We start from the raw sequence: 21,372 nt of genomic DNA, 5'->3' as shown, positions 1-21,372 counted from the left end.
ATACCGGAAGGCATCAGAAGTTTCTCTGAAAAGAAGAAATTGATTGCAATTAGCAGAGAGATTTTTTCAAGTGTTTTTCTCCCCCCTCTAGTGATGCTAATAACTTAATGATCCCCACACACAAAAAAATGCATGCAATTTGCCCCGATTAGATTTAACCATATTGTATACTTATGTGCTACAGATTTCCAATCACTGAAGGTCTGATTGTGCGTCACTCATTGTATAGTAAATAATGGCGTCAACAGCCAGAAAAATAGCACACCTACTCTAAAAGAGTTGCTGTCAAACCGGAGCAAAATGTGATATATACTTAATGCGTTGTTAAAGTTGAGTCAAACTTTTCTGTTACTGTCAGTGTCTCAGGTTTTTCTTTGTGCCATGCAAAAGCTACTATAATTACCAGCTGCATTAGTGTAGCGGGTACTATTTCCATCAGCTCTGAGTCTCTGTGTGGGTGTCATTATGGCAAAATGTGGTCCCAGAGACACCTACTGAACTGGGAAAAACCTCAAAGAAGCTGTTGAGTGCTTTGGGGTTTTTTTTTTTTTATGTCTGTCCGTAGAGTACTCACAAGTACTGAATACTTATGTAGCATTGTAGTACTGTCTGCTAGGTGCTAATAATTCAAAATGTCAGCAACTTGATAAAAGTGGAAAGACATTGTGAAGAATCCTTCAATAAATGCTTCCAAGTGTGATGACAGAATCTGTCTCCTTCGTCAAAAGTGTTTTAATTTTATTTTCTGCCAGTTTGTGACAGCAAAGACCAGATAGTGATCACTTCACAGAAAAATAATGGTATACATAGCTGCCATGAACTGAACAAATATTGAATTTATTAGTTTGAATAGCATATCATTTTTCCAAATCTCCTTAATCCTAATTGTTTAATGAAAAACAGTTACCCTTTAAATGCAGGGGGTCATTGGGAGACTGGACTGTATCCCTGCAGAAACAGGGTGAGAGGTGTGGTACACCCTCGACAGGTCGCCAGTCCATAACGGGCCTGACGCAGACACCGACAGGGCTGACATTCACGCTCACACTCACACCAAGGGCCAATTTGGAATCACCAGTTAACCTAACACACGTGTCTTTAGACTGCAGGAGGAAAACAAAGCCCCTGTAGAAAGGGGAACCACGGGATCAGGGAAAACAGGACACTTCACATAGAAAGCCTCTGGGTATGTTTGGAGCTTGCATGCTGTGTGGCTGCAGTGCTAACTACTGCACCACCAAGCCACCATGAAAAAAATTGTATATCTTTAAATCAACCCCAGTAATTTCAACTCCAGCGATAGCCCTTCCCTGCCAAACCAGACCTCAAGCCAATATTCTAACCCGGTGAGACCCAATTATAAAGCCCCGCAAACAGTGACTGTGCAGTCCATAAGCTCTGTAGGTAGATCGAGGTAGTCTAAATCAGCAGGGGGCAGTGGCCCATAAGACCCCTGCCAAGCTATTGAGAGCAGATGGAACTTGGAGTGTCATAATGATCACTAAATGTCTGTGATGTTCAGTTACAGCGGGAGATTGGCAAGGAGGTGCATGACCTTTGGTAGACTGACCTACTGGCTGACTCCTGAGGAGGAGGTACTATAACACAAGAGTCAACATTCAAAAAGAAAAGAGGCAAATGAACAAAAATGACTTGTTTATAGCGCATGAGTAAAGTATCCCTATGCTTTATTGATTTACTGCCCATATGTGTGCATCTAAGCACAAGACCATAATGTGTGTGTGGGTGTGTCTGCTATGGACAAAGTGGCGTGGTAGTGGAGTAGGGGTGGGGGGATAAAACGGGAGGGGTGTGACAGACAGAGATCTCACCTCACACTTCACGTCCCAAATAGATTAAAGGAATTTTTCCTTCGGATTCTGGCTTTCCCACTGCTGCCTGAAGCAGAATGAGCACTTGTGAGGATAATTAAAAATGATGATATAAAATGACAGAGACATGATTTCTGCCTGCAGCAAGAGGTCTCTGAAGACAGTCTAACCAAACCGTCATGCCACCACTATTCTGTTTTACATGACTGTTTCACCTTACTAAATTGATACCACGTAAATACTCTATTGAATTAAAGTTTGATTAACAATGGTGACTCAAGGTTACTCTCTATTGATGGAAGTACCCCCGTCATGGTGGTTAAGTTGGGGTGCGTCATTATTGTTAGACTATTGTGAGTCTTTTTTTTTATATAGACAGAATGGACTTTTAAGTCATTAAGTGTGTTTTAACCCCAACAAATTTAGCATTTATGAGCAGTTAACAGTTTCTCTTTTACAGGAGAATGGAAATAAATATCCAAAACTGCTTATAACATGTACAGCTTTCACCTATATTTATATATTATTCCCTTTCTAAAAATGCCATTTTTCTATTTGGATTACATGAACAACTTTTGATTTTAAAGAAGTGTCTAAATATCATTATAGAAATCTGTGTAGCTCCACTTTTTTCCACTTGTGCACAGGTGAGACGATAATGTCAAACTAATTATCTCAGTGAAGAGTAGGAAAATGGGAGAGAGCTCAGCTTTTGATTATTCATGAGTTTTGAAAGTTTCATAATATCTAAACGCTTTAATTTGGGATAAAAATGGTGGCCTGACTATTTAAAAATTCATTATTGGACGTAATACACAATTAAGAGTAAGTTATCCCTCTGTAAATAGATCATTTGCATCTCAGGTTACTGAACTTGCTCGACATGTGTTGCGCTGGCCGTGTATCAGAATCGTTTGATTGGTGTGGTTTATTTGAAGCAGTCGACAGCTGTCAATAAGAGCAGCAAGGGGGCGAAGGGTTAGATATGGGCTTGGTGGGGGGATGGTAAAACACTAAACCCCCCACTAGGGTCCTTCTAAGGATAAATATTGATTGCGGACAGTTTTAATTACTTTCCTAAATTGAGCAATTTTGGTTTTCCCAGTTGGCTCCCTGTGAAAAATCCATGTAAGGCTCTACATTGAGGGAAAGGAAAGGAAGAGTTGGCGCACCATAAATCACTGCAGATACATAATTCATTGGAAGCATGTGAAAAGGACAAGACAAGATGCTTTGGATCATTGAAAACAGCATCGCCACTGGTCTTTTCATGTAGTCAATCTCCCCCTTTGTTTGCTTTGCTCTCAAAAATTTGTTACCTTATTCGACTTGCACTCTCTTCCAAATAATTCTGACTGGCGAAGGTGATCCCTTTCAGTTTTATTCTGGTGTTTTGCTTTCATTTCTGACCCCCATTGATACTTCAACAGAGCAAATGCCAATATTTAATTAAACATGAAAAATTATTCACTGCTGTGATGCTGACTAGTATTTCTGACATTCATGTGTCTAGGCATCTTTTGAAAGGCTTTACTCTGCTAATGTTTGGTCCAGTTTTGTCAGCATAGAAAAAATTTTCTTTCACAGTCTTTCAGTATCACTCCAGAATTTGGATTCTATTTAATTATGCATATTTCATTGACATCTAAGTTGCATGGCTGTTGTGCTTTTCAAAGGGCTGGCTGCTAAGAAGGGCAAGACTTTATATTGGAGTTGTAATATCTTCATCTTGATCATATGTAATGCATGGCAACTTTGCCTTATGAGACTTTCCACACAAGTTTGTTATCTATTACAGTGAAATGAAATAAAGTATTTTCATTCAAGAGGCATGTATGAACGTCCAGCTCAAGTGCAGTTCAAACTCATGCCCTCTCACTCCGGCGGACCATTTCTCATATCATTGAGCTACTTAACAAATCAACAAACTGTGCACATCACCGATAGGCAATGATTAGTTCTGGGGGCTCCGCAACTGTGCAACAAATGACATGTAATTTACATGTCTATAATTTTTAATGGGTATAATGTGGTTTATATTAGAGTTTATACTATACTGCTATGCTTATACAACATCAACATCTGTCTGTCTGTGGTTTAGTTTTTGTTGTCATACTGAACCCATTTAGATAATGTTGCCATATTTGCTTGGATGCTGATATAATTCATTTTTCCTTACACTATCTACAAAAGCACAAATGCTCTTAATGGCATCATGCTAAGATAGTTAGAAAGATAAACACTGACTTTACAAAACTTACAGGTAGCCTATAGCGTTTAACCTTGATGTTTATTGACTTCTCTAGTGTTGCTAAAAATTTCCTCTATGTGAGAAAAGTCCTGTAAAGTTAGTCATTCACCACAACTCATTTTAAGTAAGAGATGAATACCAAATATATGCTATGGCAGACTGTTTAATAGGTGTCTGGACATTTTACCAAAATCCACAAATGTCAACTTCATGCTTCCCTGGAGGAAAAGTCAGAGAATCACTGAAGTCATTTCCATTCATTCTCTGCATAAGCTTAACCCCAAGAACATCCTTCTGATTAAATAGCTTAAGCCCGCATTCTGTCTGAAGGCCAGCAGATGGCAATAGCTATGGTTGCAAAAAGACTTTCTTCCTATGGAAAAACAGCTTCCTGCCTTGAACTCTGTAAAGTCTTTTCTGCTTAGTTAACACGCTCATTCACTCAGTTTTGGTTATATTGAACAAACACAAAGCCTATTTTAAAAAGCTTTCTCGCGCTACGTTTCAAAATGGAGGATTATTTGTAGTGTGAAACACATGCTCATTGGTTAACGGCTTGTCAATCACAAATCAGTAGCCAATGACAGTGTGTTTGTTTCTTTGCCACACATTGATATTATGGTAGCTAGATCTACCTTTTATTCTGTGATGGACAGAGATTTGACAGAAAATGAATTAAATGCCAAACATGGCAGATAACTGGAAGGTTAATCATTGTCCATAACTTGCTAGCCACTAGTTACTTGTATGTTAGCCAGACTTATAGGTAAAAAGCAAGATGCAAGTGAGCCTCTGAACTTTTTTCTGTCAGAAAACCCTTTGCCTGTTTCTTTATAAACTATAGCAATAGAGATAGCTTTGGTAGCTTGCGTGTATAATAATATGCCGCTTAGCCGCAAGCAGCTGTTAATGCCTGGTTATTGTGTGCTGGTTTAGTGAAAGCTGTAATGTTTAAAGTTCAAGTAAACAATGAACTGGAATAATAAATTACAGCACTTTCAATCGATCGTGCCTTCTGTGCCGTCCATTTTTATATGAAATTGTGGACTTGTCATTTATGTTTTGAAATTTAGAAGTAGCAAGCTCTCCGTGGCTGTGTCACAACAGGCTGTAAATGGCAGCATCCACTCCTCCTTCCTCAGGGGTGCAGTCTCGCTTCGGCTTGCCTGCGGGAGAGGGAGCACAGCATCCCGCTGCTCATCTGTCCCAAATTCACTCAGCCAGACCTTCTCCCCTGATACCAACTCTACATAATAAGAACAGATTTGTCACTGGAATAACATGTTTGGGGTTTCTGAGCAAAGCATTTCACTGCAGCATTGTAAAGACCCCTGTACTGACCCTTGCAAAGAGTCACAGGAAGAAGAATTTTTACACTCTGTTCATCAGAGATTCCACTAACAATTGGCTTCGAGAGTGGAAAGTGGCCGGAGCGCTGACCTTAATCTAAAGGGCTGTGCTGTTGTAATCAGAGGTGAGTCTGGTCAGCTGTGCTATACCAGCCCGTTGTCCGTCCATAACACGATGCCAGCTGGGGAATGCATACAAAGTGAAGCATTAAATGTAAATACTCCAAGTGTAGCGTCTCAGTCACTGGGGAGCTTGTAGACCTCTTATAGGCTGGTGCGATTTATTCACTGAAAATACAACATCTCACTTGTTTTCATTGGATACACATGAAAATGATGTAAAATATATAGATATACATGAAGCTGATGTTGCACAGGCAGCAAACCTATTTGCTCTTAGCATTGATGCCTACCAAGCATCATGTTTTCATGCCTTCTCCTTCTTTATCAGTAGAATAATGCAAACAAAAGGAGAGAACTCTTGAATGGTGTGTGCTGCAGTCACTTATTGTTGTTTGACGTGTCTGTTGTTTTATGGTATCTGGCCTTTTTCGCATTGTTATTCATGTGAGTGAATCAGCATATATAAAGTACATCAATAGTGTAAACACTTTGCCTAACCCTGCAGATGATGAGGGTTGTTCTTAAACAAACTCAAATGAATAAATAATATGTCAAAGAAGTGCTTATTCTCAAATCCATAAATTACTTCTGCAAGCTTTCCAGGCCCTCCATGACATCGGTGTGTGAGTGAGAGTCCCACCTGTGATTACGTCCTGCTACTTCTTATGCACCAGACTGACAAGCCTATATTGGAGAGAGGCGTGATGGGGGTGGAGGGGAAGACAAGCCCCTCGCTCTTGAGTGCTAATGGATGATTGGAGGCAGGATAGGAAGCTTCAGTTCTCTCTTTTATCCTGGCCTGCTTTGACCCTGAGAGCCAGCAGTAATCGGTCCGGCAGAGGGGGTAATCATTCCCCGCGTGCAGACTCTGATAAGTTGGAACACCTTCCCTAAGCAGCGGAGGGAGCTCCCGCGGCCTCCCTGGTTATCGCTGTCCCCGGCACACCTTCAAGAGGCTGCGTTGCCTCCTCTCCCAGCCTCAAAGGCTCCATCAACAGCAGCTCTCTGGCTCGCTTTCATCTGACAGAGCACATAAGCCGGTGAAAGGGAGAAAAAAATAAACTGGGTTCTATCTCTCAAATTGTGATCTTATGAATTCGATTTGGTCACTTTTAAAATGTAACCGCACAATTTGTTATTTTCCCCCGTTTCCCTTTCTCTGTTAATATCTGTGGCGATAAATTGGTTCAATTGACAGGCTCTTTTTTTTTTTTTTTGTTGTCGGGTGCTTCTTTATTTGAGATAAGGTAGCAAACTGTGGTCACCTGAATCGGCTGAGAACTTCTCTGAGGCTTGAATGCTCTTGCTCAACACTTTCATGTAAGCCACTGTGAAAATTGTTTGGCTTATTTTGTTGAGGAAAATCCTCGTGTTTTGCTTGATTACATTTTGTTATGGTTTTCCTCCCATTTTTCAGAGAACTTCTTAAGCCTGCCGAGATTACTGTTTAATAGGGATGATATTGTGCTGGCTTTATTGGCTATTTGCAGCTGCACCGCCGGTTCATTTAATAGCCCCGCTGGTTGTTAAAGGGATTACACAGCTGCCACACTCTAGAGTCTACAGTGGGCCTCTGGTGGGGGGAAAAAAAGAGTATTGGCTGAAAAGGAGGACAGAAGGAAAAATAATTTCTTATAGTTTTTCAGGAACATGTGATCAGATATGCAAAGTTTGCCTGCCACATTCAAATTACCTGTTCGCCCCTTTGTGATCTGGCTCTGATGATTTCCCTTTCCATATCAAAGTGACCTTTAGAAGGCCAGAGGCTCTACCCACCATTGATTAAATAAATTGATCGCCATACATTCAAAGGATATTAATTAGACATGGAAAACAAGTGAATGAACACAAATAGCTTTTAGTTTAAATGCAATAGCAAATAAAACACTGAGGGAGAATGAGAGGAAGCAGAGTAACACATGAGCAGCACAAGACTGTTAATGTAATTATGAACTTAAAAAGCTAGTCCAGCAACTTAAACTTGTACAAAGTGCCCTGAAAATATTACATCCTTTTCTACATCTGTCATTTCTTTTGCGTTTTAACATATTCTTAATACTTTTACAAGGCAAAGCAAATTAGTGTTATTAATTATACATTGTAGTTTCAGGATCAATATGTAACGTGACTGAATATGCCATTTTTGAAGAGGATGCATGCTGACATGTCGTACTTTAGTGGCCTGTGACTTGTCGGTGTCAAAGGCAGCTGCCAAATAGGTTTCAATCGAGAGGGCAGAGTCATACAATTTGTGCCAAAGCTAACAGCTGTTAACTACACAACCTTTGGGCTATGAACTGCAGCTCTGTCCATTGTCAGTCTTTCCAGAGTTAAATATTCCAGGAGGAATTTGTTTCAACAAGGCCATACATAACGGGTGAAAACCCTTTACACCAATATTGCTCTCAAAATTGGCAGCACGAGAAGGAGGGACATGAGGGATGCTTGAGAGTGGTAACCTATCCCTCTCAGCCCCCTGGGAGCCACTTGGCCAGCTTTCATCCACATAATTATAATAAATTTGACATTTCATAGATAATATTGATTTCTTTATTTTAGCATTTCACCATAGGTGACAGTCTAGTGTCAAGAATGAAATTTCTATTGATCTTCTGCGCATTAATCCCTCATGTGTATGTGATCATTTTTATAAGACCTTTTACTGCACATAAATCAATATTTCATATTTCCAGCCATGCCAGAGGAGATGTCATATTTGTAAACTGTGTCTTGACACTAGCAATTCCTTTCTTGTTCAGCTGCAACTGTGCAAGACCAGTCAATTTGGGGTGGTGGGAGCAGGGGCACAAGGGAGGAGGGGAGGAGGATGAGGGAAGAGAATTTGCAGTCTGTGGCTTGGTCTGGTTGCAAGGAGCCGATCCCCCTACGAGAGAGACGTACTGCAGCATTGGTGATGAAATATAATTTAGATTTAATTAGCTTGCAATGTGGTAAACTGGTGTTCATTGATTAGCTCAGTGTTAGTCTGTTCAGTTATCAAATTTCAGGCCATATTTCTATGTATATGTCTGTTAAACATATAAAAAGGTTTGTGCAATTTAAAATAAAAAAGATACAAAGCATAAAAATATTGTTTTGGGATTTTTTTTTGTTTTTTCATATGCACAAGAATAAATTTTGCCCGTGCAACATGCAGGAAGTGTCAGAATGAGTGGCTTGTTTTCCAAGATGATCTAAAATAGAATATCTTCACATGCAGGAATGTTGCTCTCAGCTGCAGTATAACATGACAATAGCCATGGAGAATGCACAACTGTTTGGTAAAAAATATGATCACCTGAACGGTACAGACACCTGACCTTTTCTCAGTCTCCCTTAACATGTCCCTTCCATACAATCAGTGTGAGAGCGCCGTGCAAGAAAGGCCAGTCCATTAAGAGAATATGCTAATTTTGCCATCCGCTCCTAATTGATGCCATTTTACCAAGTAAACAAGACTTCTGTCTACAATGGATGTGTTTCTGCCAGTTAAAAGGATATTTCAGATCGGCTTTTTCCTGTAATTTTCTCTCTGAGAGCTATTGGTGTGCCATTATTGCAAATTATAAGTCTCTCCTTTTGAAGAGAGGTGCTATTCTTGCTGTTTTTTCCCCTCCTTAAAGGCCATCCACTATTTTTTATCAGTCACTGGAGAATTTTCATTCACGTGAAAAGGTGTCAGTGCCTGACTGTTTGAGCATGATGACAGACACCCGGTAGAAGTGTGAGTGACTGCCTGACACCATAGAGGTTTGTCAATGATGTCAACGGCACTCTAGCAGCTAACACAGTATTGTCCCAGACACTCTACAGGACAGCACCATAATATGGGATGTGGAGAGGGCGTGATGTGTTATCTTCACAACCTCTCTCCCATCCTTCAGTCTTTACCACAGGCCATGACTGAAGGTCTGTGAGGCTCCCCCGATGCGCTGGGTTGCCTATATTCATCTTCCCTGTCAGCCATGTAATGCTATATGAGCTTGTTCCTCCATTCAAGTAATGCTGATGAATTTGCTGTCCAAATGTCTTTCACTCCACTTTGTTGAAACAGCGGGATAGACCCATCACAATGTACCTTTGGGTCTGACCATAAATGATCATTTCTCCCCTTCTGCCAAATTGTTCTTTAGCAAAAAGGCTATCAAAGTCTGCGTGTGTCTGCGTGTGTGTCTGCGTGTGTGTGTGCGTGTGTGTGTGTGTGTGTGTGTGTGTGTGTGTGTGTATACAGGGGGGGTGCATGGCTGGGCAGGCGAGGTTGACTGGCACTCAGTGCTAAACTGTCTCTCTAAGGAAAGGGCTGTTTAAAAGGCAGGAGCTGGCGGCGGAGCAGACCTCTCAGCTCCCTGTCTAAATACTGCCTCTGTGTGACTGACAGCAAGGCAACAGCACACTGGCATTCTCCTTTCAGCCACTCAGCAACGCTTTAACAAAAACCACAGGATTTAACATAAAACTCAGCTCAGAGTGTCACCTAACGCTCCATTTCTGCCCTGCAGTTCTTTAATTATTTAACATGACATGATTTCCTTTTGTTGTTGCTGCTGAACATCGATATTCCCTCTCGCAGCAAAAGTAGTAACGTGTGAATTCATTAGGATCGTTTAAATAACAATTATTTTCTGCTGCTCATAAGAGCAAAATACCTACATGCGACAATATACTGGCATTTTTTTCTATTCCGAGTAATATAAGCTTAGGAAAACTCTTCCTTTGTATTCTGAATTTCACTACTTGGAAGCGGTACAAGTGTCCTTCATCTTTGATTTATTGTTATTTGTTTAGAAATTGACCTTTTGAAATTAAATTTTAAAATATATAAAATGTTATTTTCCCATACAAGGAGACAAACAAGAGTCATCAACAGGCAAAAAGAAGACATTGTAAATGTTGCAAAAGCTTAATAGCACAAAATTAACAATCTATGTGGTTTTGCGGGATTCAATTAGAGGAATATTTCGCTATTTCATGATGCACTTAGGAATGACAAAGCACAGATATAAGTATTGATTTTTTTGTGCATGTAACAAGATAAACAATATGTATATGTATGTATTTGCAGGGCAAATTGAATCAAAATGCACATATTACATTGAGGGCCCCAGAATACTGACAGCAATTGAATTTGTCAGTCAAGAATTTAGTTAAAGAGTTAAAGACCTTTGAACTACCGGTGAGCAAAATGATTCAACCGTCCAGAGTATTAAGGATATTTATGGCATCTGCCTCGTGCTGCTGTTGTTACTGCTTATACACATGAATTTCGTTTTCTTTTCTTTTTTTTAAACATGCAGCACTGTGCTCTGCAGTACTGGTTTTTGTATTAGCTGCTTCTTTTATGCATGGGTATGCTTGAATCTTTTTATCTGATGTGCATGTGAATGTTTATATGCATGCTGGTGTGTGTCAACAGAAAAAAAAAATCCTGTGTGTGCAGTCGGGGTACAGTATGCGTGACCGTGCGCGTGGGGTGGTTCGAGCGCGAAAGGGATTGTCTGCAAGTGGCAGAGAGTTAGCAATGAGGACGATAGCTATGTTTGTGGATTAATAACTATTAATTCTCCTTTTGACTGTAATTGATGCTTAAATCTCCTCGCCCCTCCTCCTCTCAGCAGACCTCTTGTCCCCCCGTCAGTTCTGTCCTTCTAATAAGGGCATTATTCCAGGGGATTTCATGCATTCTGATAAATCAAATTAGAAGGCCAGTGACTTAGATAGATTGCAGCAAGTAATTAGAGAATCCTCGATGCCTTCCGCACTGCCACTCATTTACAAGAGTCTTTGTTATCTACCTATCTGGGCGCAGCGTGAGCCGGTGTGTGTTTGCATCACTTCTCCCTCTTAAAATTCCTTCCTTATGTCACTGGAGAGACAGATCCCAGACCATATCTTGTCACCCGGGCTAGCACACTGCACATCGGACAGCGCAGTGGGACAGCCATTAATTGGAGCAACTTGGGTTGGTAAGTACCCACGTGTGTGTCAGTGACATGCAAGAACAAGGAGATGGCTTGACACATGGAGACAGGGGACAACCTGGGCTGGGTTGCCCCCCTCACGCCCACCCCTCCAACCCCACCCCTCACGACCCACCTACACACACATGCATACACACACAGCTCCTCCTTTGCCCCCCCGCCCTCACACTTCTTGCCCTCTAGAAACAACACCATGTTCTTAATACTAAGTCAGCGGTCACTATCCGTGTCAGCCGAGCAGTCTTGTTCACATACGGCAATGCTGCGTGTGTGTGTGTGTGTGTGTGTGTGAGTGTGTATCTGTTTTGTTCATTTGCAAGTATTTTTTTAACATCATTATCAGAAAAACAAATCTGGAAGTATTTGTACATTATTGGACTGTTTGCAAATTTTACTCAATTAATTCAGAGTGAAATACTTTACAATGGTTAGGTTCAAAAACAAAATACTGTACTTCTACTTCTACATAACATATTCAGGATACAACTTTTAATTGATGGTTGATCTTCTGTGGTATTACTTTGGTATTACTTTACTGTGAGAATCTAAGTTTTTAATCCACCGTTGTTTGAAATTAAAATGAACTACGGTCAAACCAAAAGAGAAATCACTCCACAGGCAGGACCATCTGTGTACCTTACAATCATATTAAAGTCCAAAATCCTTACAGCTGCACTCCCTTCTGATCCGCCATATCTCCTCTATGGCATTTTTCTTTCTATTCTTTTTCCGCTCCCCCTGCATCACTTTCACAAAGCAGTCTGACAGAGTTCACTTTTCTCCTTTAAGAGGATGAATGAAGATAAAAAGCAAAGCAAAATGGAGCACAGGAGGCATCGCTTGCTTTGATTCATGATGGCTGGGAATCTGGTGCTCCTGTGCAGCCTGCCTGTTTGGCTACTCGCTCGCCTGCCTGTCTGCTCCTTCCCAAGCACTCTAATGGAGAGTCGTAGTCGGCTCACTGTGACACCGTCGAGCCATCAAGAATGGCTGATTATGGTGCTAAATATTGATCTCTGCCTCACATGTGTCAAAATTCCCCCCACCCTTTAATTAGAATTTCCCCTCCGTGCCATACAGGAACTAACCGAATATATTAGAGGACTTCATGAGGAGGAGGGGAGTGCAGCAAGCGGGGCATAATTGTGACCTCTTGTCTTGCCTCTTCTCTCCTGAGTTTTGAGATGACTCCCAACTGTCTGTCTAATGCTCCCAGTCTCTGCGATAATCAGACTTATTTTCCTCATCTTATCACAGGATGATCCGCCTGGCTGTTCTGTTCTCCATTCTCCTTTTCTCTCTCTTCTACCTTTTCTTCCTCCCTCCTCCGTACCAACTTACCCCTTTTTTCCCTAAATTTTGCATAAGGTGTTAAAGACGTTATTAATAACATAATGTAAACATTGTGGTTTAGTGTTTTGGGGGGGGGGGGTTGTAAATGGATGCACATTTTAAAGCCTGCAGCACGCTTCACAAACAGTTCTACTTTATGTTACCCATTGAGTTACTTTACATTTTTTAAACAATACTCTATATGTGTTTTGGAGCTGAGGATACCCTAACCCTACAGTTATGCTGTTGTAATACATGCAGAATGCTCTTTGGCCTCGTCTCACTTCCCTGAAAAAAAAACCTTGTCATGGTGGCAAATGCTGGTGTATCTTTCAGTATTAAAGGTACCTTCACAGCTGTGCACATTATCCACTATGTGCTCCAGTGCACTCCTGTACCATCACAGATGGTGACATTTGAACTGATTGCAAGCCGGATATTCCCTCTCCTCTTTAGCCCGGAGGACAGTGTCTCTGATTTCTAAAAGCAGTTTCAAATTTTGATAGATCAGGCCACAGTTTCTAATTTTACTTCAGTCTTTCCTAAATGAGTTTGCTCCCAGAGAAGCTGACAGGATTCTTGGCTCTTCTTTATATATGTTTTTTTTTCTCCTTTGTATAGAGTTTACAAATAAAGTGAAAACTTGTGTTCACGATGATTTTCTGACTTGTTCCTCATCTCATGCAATGATTTCCTGAACTGTCTGTTTTAAAGTCAGTGCTGCCAGAAGTTTGCAGCCATTCAACTGATTTTTCAGCTCGGTCCTCGCATAAAGCAATTTTGCTATTCTCGGAATCACCGCTTTTGCGTACCATAGATGGTGATGAAACCAGCACAACGTGGCGTTTAAGTTGAGAAACGTTATTCTTAAATCGCTGAACTTTACCTATGCAGTCTTTTCTTTGCTACGCTCAAGCAAGTAAGAATGAAATGAAGCCAATGTAGAAGTGCCAAAAATTGCAGGTCTCAAGTTGCCACTTGAGGTCGGCTCCAAAAGCCAGTCAATCGATACAAATTGCAGCACAAAAACGCATGTTTGCAATCCAGCTTGATACAAAACAAAATGACTTCGGTATCTGTAGCTGCTTTTCTTCATGTTTTAACATCTGTACGAGTGATTAACTAACACCTTTAAAGTTTATTGAGGCTTTTGTGACTGATACAAAGATACGTGTTAGGCCTACTCCAGTTTGAGCCTCTTGGCTTTGTCTGTGGTAGTGATGCATTTGAGAGCATTTTCACCAGTGGGTGAATCATGGTGGCTACATGATGTCTATGATCTTTCACAGAATGATAAAGTTCTCCATACTTCTATGGGATACACTTTTAATACCTAATCCTGTCACTGAACAATTGTGAGATCTTCCACAAAGTTTGTTTTTAAGCATTATACAATTTTCCAGTATATTTGTAGCAAATCCCTCAACTTTTTTATTATTATTAAATTGTCATCGGACAAATGACTAAATGTCTTTTTCAGGGAATCAGAAAATATCTTTTATTTTTTAATTTTTTTTCTTTTAAGTCTCGTCAAACAACCTTAAAACACCAAAAAACTATTTTTTCTACCAAAGAAGTCGATTTTGCTTTTATCTAAAACAAAGGGTTAGGGCAGAATTAGGGTCAGGGTTACCACCTATCATGACTTGGACCTCAGCGTTAAAAGCCTCATGCTGGTAGGAGTTTACCCCTAATGAGTAACAAGTGAGCTGTCAACCATTTGGTCAAACATTTTAGTGGCTAATGTCATCTGGAGCCTCAAGAGATACGAGTTTGTCAAATTATTTTCTCTCAGATATCATAAAGATTCCATTTTCTATTTTCAAACATAAAGTATTTACACCTAAATGACACTGATACAAGAAACATCCCTTAAGGCAGTTTATTAGAATTTATATAGCTACCCCACAAAAGACTTCATACAACAGTTAGTTGTATATTTCTGAAAACCCGTAAACAGATTTGATGTGTAAAACTGATGAAAGTTTTGATGTATTTGCAGTGTGTTTGTATTTCTTCTGATTAGTAGCTCAATAAAAGCAGTGATGTTAATTTGATATTTTATTCTGCAGCGTTACAACCACCATGTTGCTCCTAAAGGCAAGCCCATGCTCACTCTGTGCTTATGCACTATTAATACATGAAATAAACATAAAACACATTCGAGCTTTGAGATTCTTTTTCCTTAGTAATGCTTCTCTGTCGTTGTTGCTAACCATGTATTGGAGCTGTCAGACTTATTTTATATTTTCCTCTGTGGTCGCTCAGTATTTATATCCTCAGTATTTTTATCCTTTCTGCATACTGTTGCATTCAGTATTATATATTTGTAGTCAGTTTCCTGGCTTTTACAAGCACAAACATGTTACATTCTTCTACAACCTTGTTCGTTTTTGTTTTTTGTTTTTTTAAATCATCTTTCTGCCTCTTTCCTTGCTCTTTTCTCCCTCTCTCTCAACCCACCTCCCCCCTCCCGCCCTCGCTCTCTCTCTCTTTCATTCTTTGGTTATGAGGCACTGGTCGTTATTATAGGACGCTGGCAAGCTTGCCGTCAGTTGCATTCTGGCGAGAGTCAAGTGCCACAAGGTGCCTTTTTCTATTTGTTTGTTTCATGCAACACTGCACCAGCCACTGACCTGTGGTATCCATGTCGTGCAAGAGGGAGTCAGGTTCATCCAATCAAAAACGGGCTGAAATTAACACTGATCTTTCCATTCCTGAAGAGAGACTGTGGCTAAAGGCAATTTCATGACTATAGGGTGGACTTTTTTTCTATTTTTTCTTTTTTTTTTTTACTTTTTATTTGGATTATATATATTCTCCTCTTTACATTTTAATGTGTTTGTTTACAGCCGGTTTATGTCATAAACAACAAACCCAGGGTTTAAACTCATCATTGCCGTTGTTATTAATTACAGCCTAAAGTGTTCACCCTCAAAACAATTTTTTTGAGATTTAATCTGAAAGTGCGATATCACAGATTTTGTCTCACTCTGAATTCAATCTGATTCCCTGCAATTCAGGACATGCAATATTCATAGTTGATCCATTGACTGCTATTCAAGCGGGAACTATTTGAAGAGGGAAAGTTCATGTGCATTTTTGATGGATTGTGCATGTCTTCCCCTACTCTATATGGATAGAGCGCTTGTTTGAAGGTCAGTGATTCTCTTCAGTCAGAGTCTTCCCTCTACACTCCTTTTTTTGGGGTGGGGGAAGAATATCTCAGGTCTTCACTCCATATTTTTCAAGTGCTTCTAGGATGACTAGGTTGGATGACCTTGGATCCTGGTGGAGATGAATCTCTTTGAGCTTCCCCTCTCTGCTTTTCTTGAAGAACTCTGTCACGAAGAAAGACAATGACCTTCTGCTGTAAGACTTTTCATGTAAAATATCCACTTTTTTCCAGCTCTCAACCTTTTCATATCTTTGATAGCTCCTGTGTTTCTTGCTGTATGTGTTGAAATACATTTTCCTTTAACATACATCAATAATATCATTCTAGTTACGTGTTCCACTTTTATCTCAAATTACGTCTTTTAGTCAGTATATTTGAAGGGTGGGGTGGGGTATTTTTTTCTATTAAAAAATGGTACATTTATGTGTGTGTGCCTTTGTGTTTGCATGTAGGTACAAGGGGTTGAACAAGGGTTGAGTGGATCTTGAGAGCTGGCAGGTGCATTATTGCAGCAGGCTGTGCCTAGCTTGACATGTGTGTTCCTAATCTCCTAGTGATATGACAAAGCTGTGTGGGGGCCTGGGCTGGATCTCTTCTGTCTGTTGTGACACACAAATACACACACACTCACACACACACCACAGCCCCCTCTCGCCTTCCTTTCTGTCCAACACACATCATATTCCTCTCTTGACCCTTCAAGAGTACCCCACTCAATCTACTTGCACTTTCTCACACTACATGTGTGATTAATATGTTCTGAGGGAGATTTGTAAAACCATTAGTGCATCAGTTTATGTAGTGATTACATGCATATAGTCTGTGCATTCGAGAAATAAAGCAGAGGCCTCAGATTCCCTTAACATGTATCAAAGTGTGCATTCATTTCAAGCTTGTTTACCTCCTGTTAGTCATCGTAAAGAAGAAAAAAAAAAGCATTGTGCCAAAAGATATGATGCAGTTGATGCAGTCCTGTAATCTAGGACATGACATAGTGTGTTACATGGTAAGCAACTTCAAGTGTTTGGTTTACTATGTATTTACCTTTTAAAAAAAAAAAAAACCCCAGATTGCTTTCATTTCGCAAGACTAAATGCATGCAAAAAATGCTACAGACAGAGAAACTGTAATACTGAGAAGATGGCAGACCACACACATGATTTGACCCAAAGGCATGAACAGATTACATGTGCATGGGTGTGCTTCCACTTTACCGTGGAGCAACAGCACAAACCATAACACAGGATAAGGGCATATCCTTGTGGGAACAGAGCCAGTGCATCTGACCATGTTGACATTTTACAGTCTGACATCAGATGGAGGGATAGTCCAGTTTGCATCCCTGCATTCAGTCACATAGTTAACAGTGTATAAACTGGAGGTATTACAAGGTATGTTTTTACTCATTAATTAAAAATGCAACGATTGCATTAAATAGTTAAACACATTAATCAAATAGCTGGCTCTTGGGATGAAATTATTTAAAGTAGATTTTTTTTTGGTGAACATTGTTGTCCACTCGTGATAACCCATGTGCATCATCCGAAGCAGCTTCTTCTTTCCTCCGTTTTTACAGTTTACTCCTCAGTCTCCTCCAGCCTCGCCCCAGAGACCAAATGCATCATTTGAGGCTCATACAATTCACTGCTTACCGAGCCACTGGCTCCTACCAGCCTGATAGAGGCATTTTTCGCCACTTAGAAGCATGCACTGTGTGTCCGATCCCTTCCTCCTTAATATGTCCTCTATTACCATCAGGCATTTAAGCCTGTTTTTTCTACTTCAGTGACCACTGAGCACCGGCTTCATTAAAACTAATTGAATCGGAAACATGTCTGCCTGAGGAAACATTAACTCTTTCTATAAAGGAAATTTCCGATTTCACTTTGTCAATAAGGTCAAAGGACCGAGCCCATGTGTTCGATCCTGATACATGCGGTGCCCATAAACGTAATCTCATCCCTAAATTCTTGGGCTATTTCATTTGGGCATCTATCATCACTGAATGCACTAATTTAGCCTCGATTAGCTTTTTGTGATGAAAAGAAGCAAATAAACAAACAAAAACACCATTTCTCTTTTCCCCCCATTTATACATTTTTTTAGGCAGAAACCTGAAGAAACCCCTCTCCCACATGATGTTCTGTCAATTTCATTGCATTATTAATTTCTTGTGGTTAGCATAATTGAGTCTTGGTACAAGCATTACATTAATGGATTTTACTGACCACACTTGAAACAATAATTTTATGGCATCCGTCAGAAATCAATGTGCGATAACAGAGCACACACAGCTGTTTAATGTGAAGTAAATATTTATGAGTGATCTGACTAGACATCAAGTTCAGTCAATCTTCTTTGAAAGGATCTGTGCGAATGATTAACCTCATTTTACTGGTGCTGCCTGGGCTGGTAATGGCTATTAGAGCTAAGAAGGAGTGAGGCCTTTGATTTTTGGCTTCTCATCATTCACAGCTTGTCGCATCCCTTCATCCTTCATACACGGCTGCTGAATTGATTGTCTGTTTAGTCCTATGAATGATAAAGCTGCTCTGGGCCACAGGCTGAGAGGGACAGACATGGCTCACCTCCATCTATATGCAAGGTGGATTTCTTTTCCTGCCTCGCCGCTCGGAAATCAGCTTTTTGCATTATTTATTGGACAATCATCAGCATTTCAATATGGTAAATCAAATAGTCACAGTAATATAACTATAGACAGTCTTATCCAAAGGGCCATCTTTCAACTCATTATTCATTCATTTTGTTTAGAGCAATAGTCGGCAGGACTCATGAGATTCATAAGTTGTGTAATCAACATGTTTTACTGCAGGCTCCCACAGCAAAGTGCTTCGCTGCCTAAACAGAGGGAAAGGTAACACGAAAGAAATTGATGCCAAGGTTGAGGGAAGAGTGGATGCAGTGAATGAACGAAAAGATGCCGAAAAAGGCTGTCGAAAAGGCAGTGAATGTTGTTTAAATGGCCAGATCCAGGTAATAAAGACTGCCATGTGGTGTGCAGACATATAGATCCACTTCACAAGCTTTCATCTCCCTTTGTACCTCAAAATGACTTTCATTGGCAACTATAAAAGACAAAAAGAGTTTTAAAAAGTCATTTTGCACGTGGCTTTGTTTTAGCTAGGCCAGAGAAAATAAATACTGTGACCAAAGCTCACTTGCTGTATCCCAAGAGAGCAGACAGTGGGCAACGTGTAGGCTGCCACTTTTGTACTGTTTTGCACAGAAGTTTGTATCAGATGTATTCATGCATCCTTATAATTATTCTTCCTTATCTCCTTCTGACTGCCGCTGATTGCTACTTGTTGGTTCTGCACTTTAAAAACAGTGTAGTTCTTCTCCATCTAAATGCAGTTTCAGCAAAAGCAATGCCTGCTCTTTAGATGTCTACTAAGTTCTCATATACTGCAAAGATGCACGGTGTGGTTTTCTCCCACTTCAGGTATCAAGTGATGCAATGATCTAGCTGTTAATTAACACATTTTGGCTTCCCGATTAAAATAATATGAATAAAAGCAGTTGACAGTGTTGCGTATTATAATAAAATAACGATGGTCAGTTGACAGTGGAAAATGATTTTCAGATTAAATACCTACAACTGACTGACAACACTTTAAATCCACCACATACAACACACATGAACCTGTCAGCTTCACCACAGTGTACAGGTGAGCGTGCAACCAAATGCAAGACTGCCACAGTGTGCGGAGTTCGTGTCTCTTCTAAGACTGAGAGATTTTTAATTCGATGTCTTTCTCACCTTGTGTATGAGCACTTAGAGGCAGATATGCGGGCTTTGTTCTTGGGAGACGGCCACCTCCACCTGCTGGCTTTCGTTGTTGTTCTGTGTTCAGGGGCTCAACACAAGACTGTAAAAGTGAAAAATGATTTTCTTTTCTTTCTTGTAGACCAACTTGTGCTCACACAATCACGCCTAACCTTTCGCTGGTGTCCAAGAGTGGGGAAGAAATTAGGCACTTAATAAATTGAGACTCAAAGTCTTGCAGCATATATATAATCATGCACAAACAGTGACAGAAGTGTTGGCTACATGTGTCATGTTTTATTGTATTGAGATAGACATGTATAAAACCTAACTGTACTTAAGAGTCAATAGAGGAAACTTGTGACATTGTAATGCACCCTTTCAACAGATCTGCTAAATGTCAGCAAACTGGTTCTGAGCACAATCCCAATTTGCCTTGGAATTAGCACTTTACAGTGACGATGTAATTATTTAGACAATTTATTGCCTGCTGCTAATATCTCTCAAAATAAGCTGTTCCCTTCATCTTGATCATGTGATAAATGTGGAATCGTTGTGGATAAGTCCCAGACATGCCTCAGAGCCTCGCGTCACTTCTCCCTCCTGATAGACTGAAGGAAAGGCTTAGTGACAGCGGCCCTGCCTCACTTTGTTCAAGCTAATCACAGCCGTTTTGTATACATTTCTAAATGACTTGTATTTCTACTTGTGCAGTTCACAATATGCAGATGTGATGTGCAGCGACATCTCACAAAAATCTTCACCGCAGTTGCGTGAGATTAATCAGCGCACTGGATTAAAGGATACAGCCTACATAGGGACGTTTTTACCTGTGTACTTTAATGGCTGATACAGCGGAAGGGGGAGGATGTAGAAGAAATAAGAGGCGCGGAACTTCATTCCCGGGGGGTTTGTGGGAGGTTGTCGGTAAAAAACTGGCGTATTACTAAACTATTAAAAACCAACTGGGTATCGTTTTATTTTCACCAAACATCGGCCTCGGTTTGCAAAAAAAAAAATGCCGCACAACGACGCAGTAAAGGTTTCCTGTTTGTGCATCATCATATGTCTCTTCACTTAAATTTCACAGACAACTACGCTGGAACGCGAAATGCGAGCCTGCACTACCTGTGCTCAAACCGGGTTTCACCTCTCAGAAAGCTTTTCGAACGCCTTTTTCTTCTTATTTGTAATGGCAAGTTGCATGTAGACGGATTTTTTTATGCCAGAAAACTGCCGACTGTAAAACTGTTTAGTTCTAGCTCTGATCTGACTTGTCGGTAGGATAGGTTAAAAGTCTGATTTTAAATTATAAAAGGTCAGTGGAGCGGAAGCGCAAAAGGAAAAGAAAATCAGCTTGTACACAGACTGGGATAATATAGAGCGCGTCATTACATTTTTAATCACCTTTTTTGGTAACGAGGAAAGTCGAGATCCACAAAGTTAAAGTTTTATAATCATCCGCGCTACATCAGCAAAGAACAGATGAATTATAAGATGAATTCCGATGTTCTCATTTAAGCAGTCGTTCGAGAAATTGTG

General features: G+C 40.3%; 1 protein-coding gene across 9 annotated transcripts in view; it reads left to right on the top strand.

Moving 5' to 3' along the window:
* Positions 1-21,372, top strand: part of LOC143412997 (uncharacterized) — a 106,692-nt gene that overhangs the window by 67,052 nt on the left and 18,268 nt on the right. The window lies entirely within an intron of this gene.

The sequence above is a fragment of the Maylandia zebra genome, linkage group LG16 (assembly GCF_041146795.1).
Source record: "Maylandia zebra isolate NMK-2024a linkage group LG16, Mzebra_GT3a, whole genome shotgun sequence".
Lineage (NCBI taxonomy): Eukaryota > Metazoa > Chordata > Actinopteri > Cichliformes > Cichlidae > Maylandia > Maylandia zebra.
The sequence above is the reverse complement of the archived record's forward strand: the minus strand, read 5'-3'. Positions and strand labels throughout refer to the sequence as shown.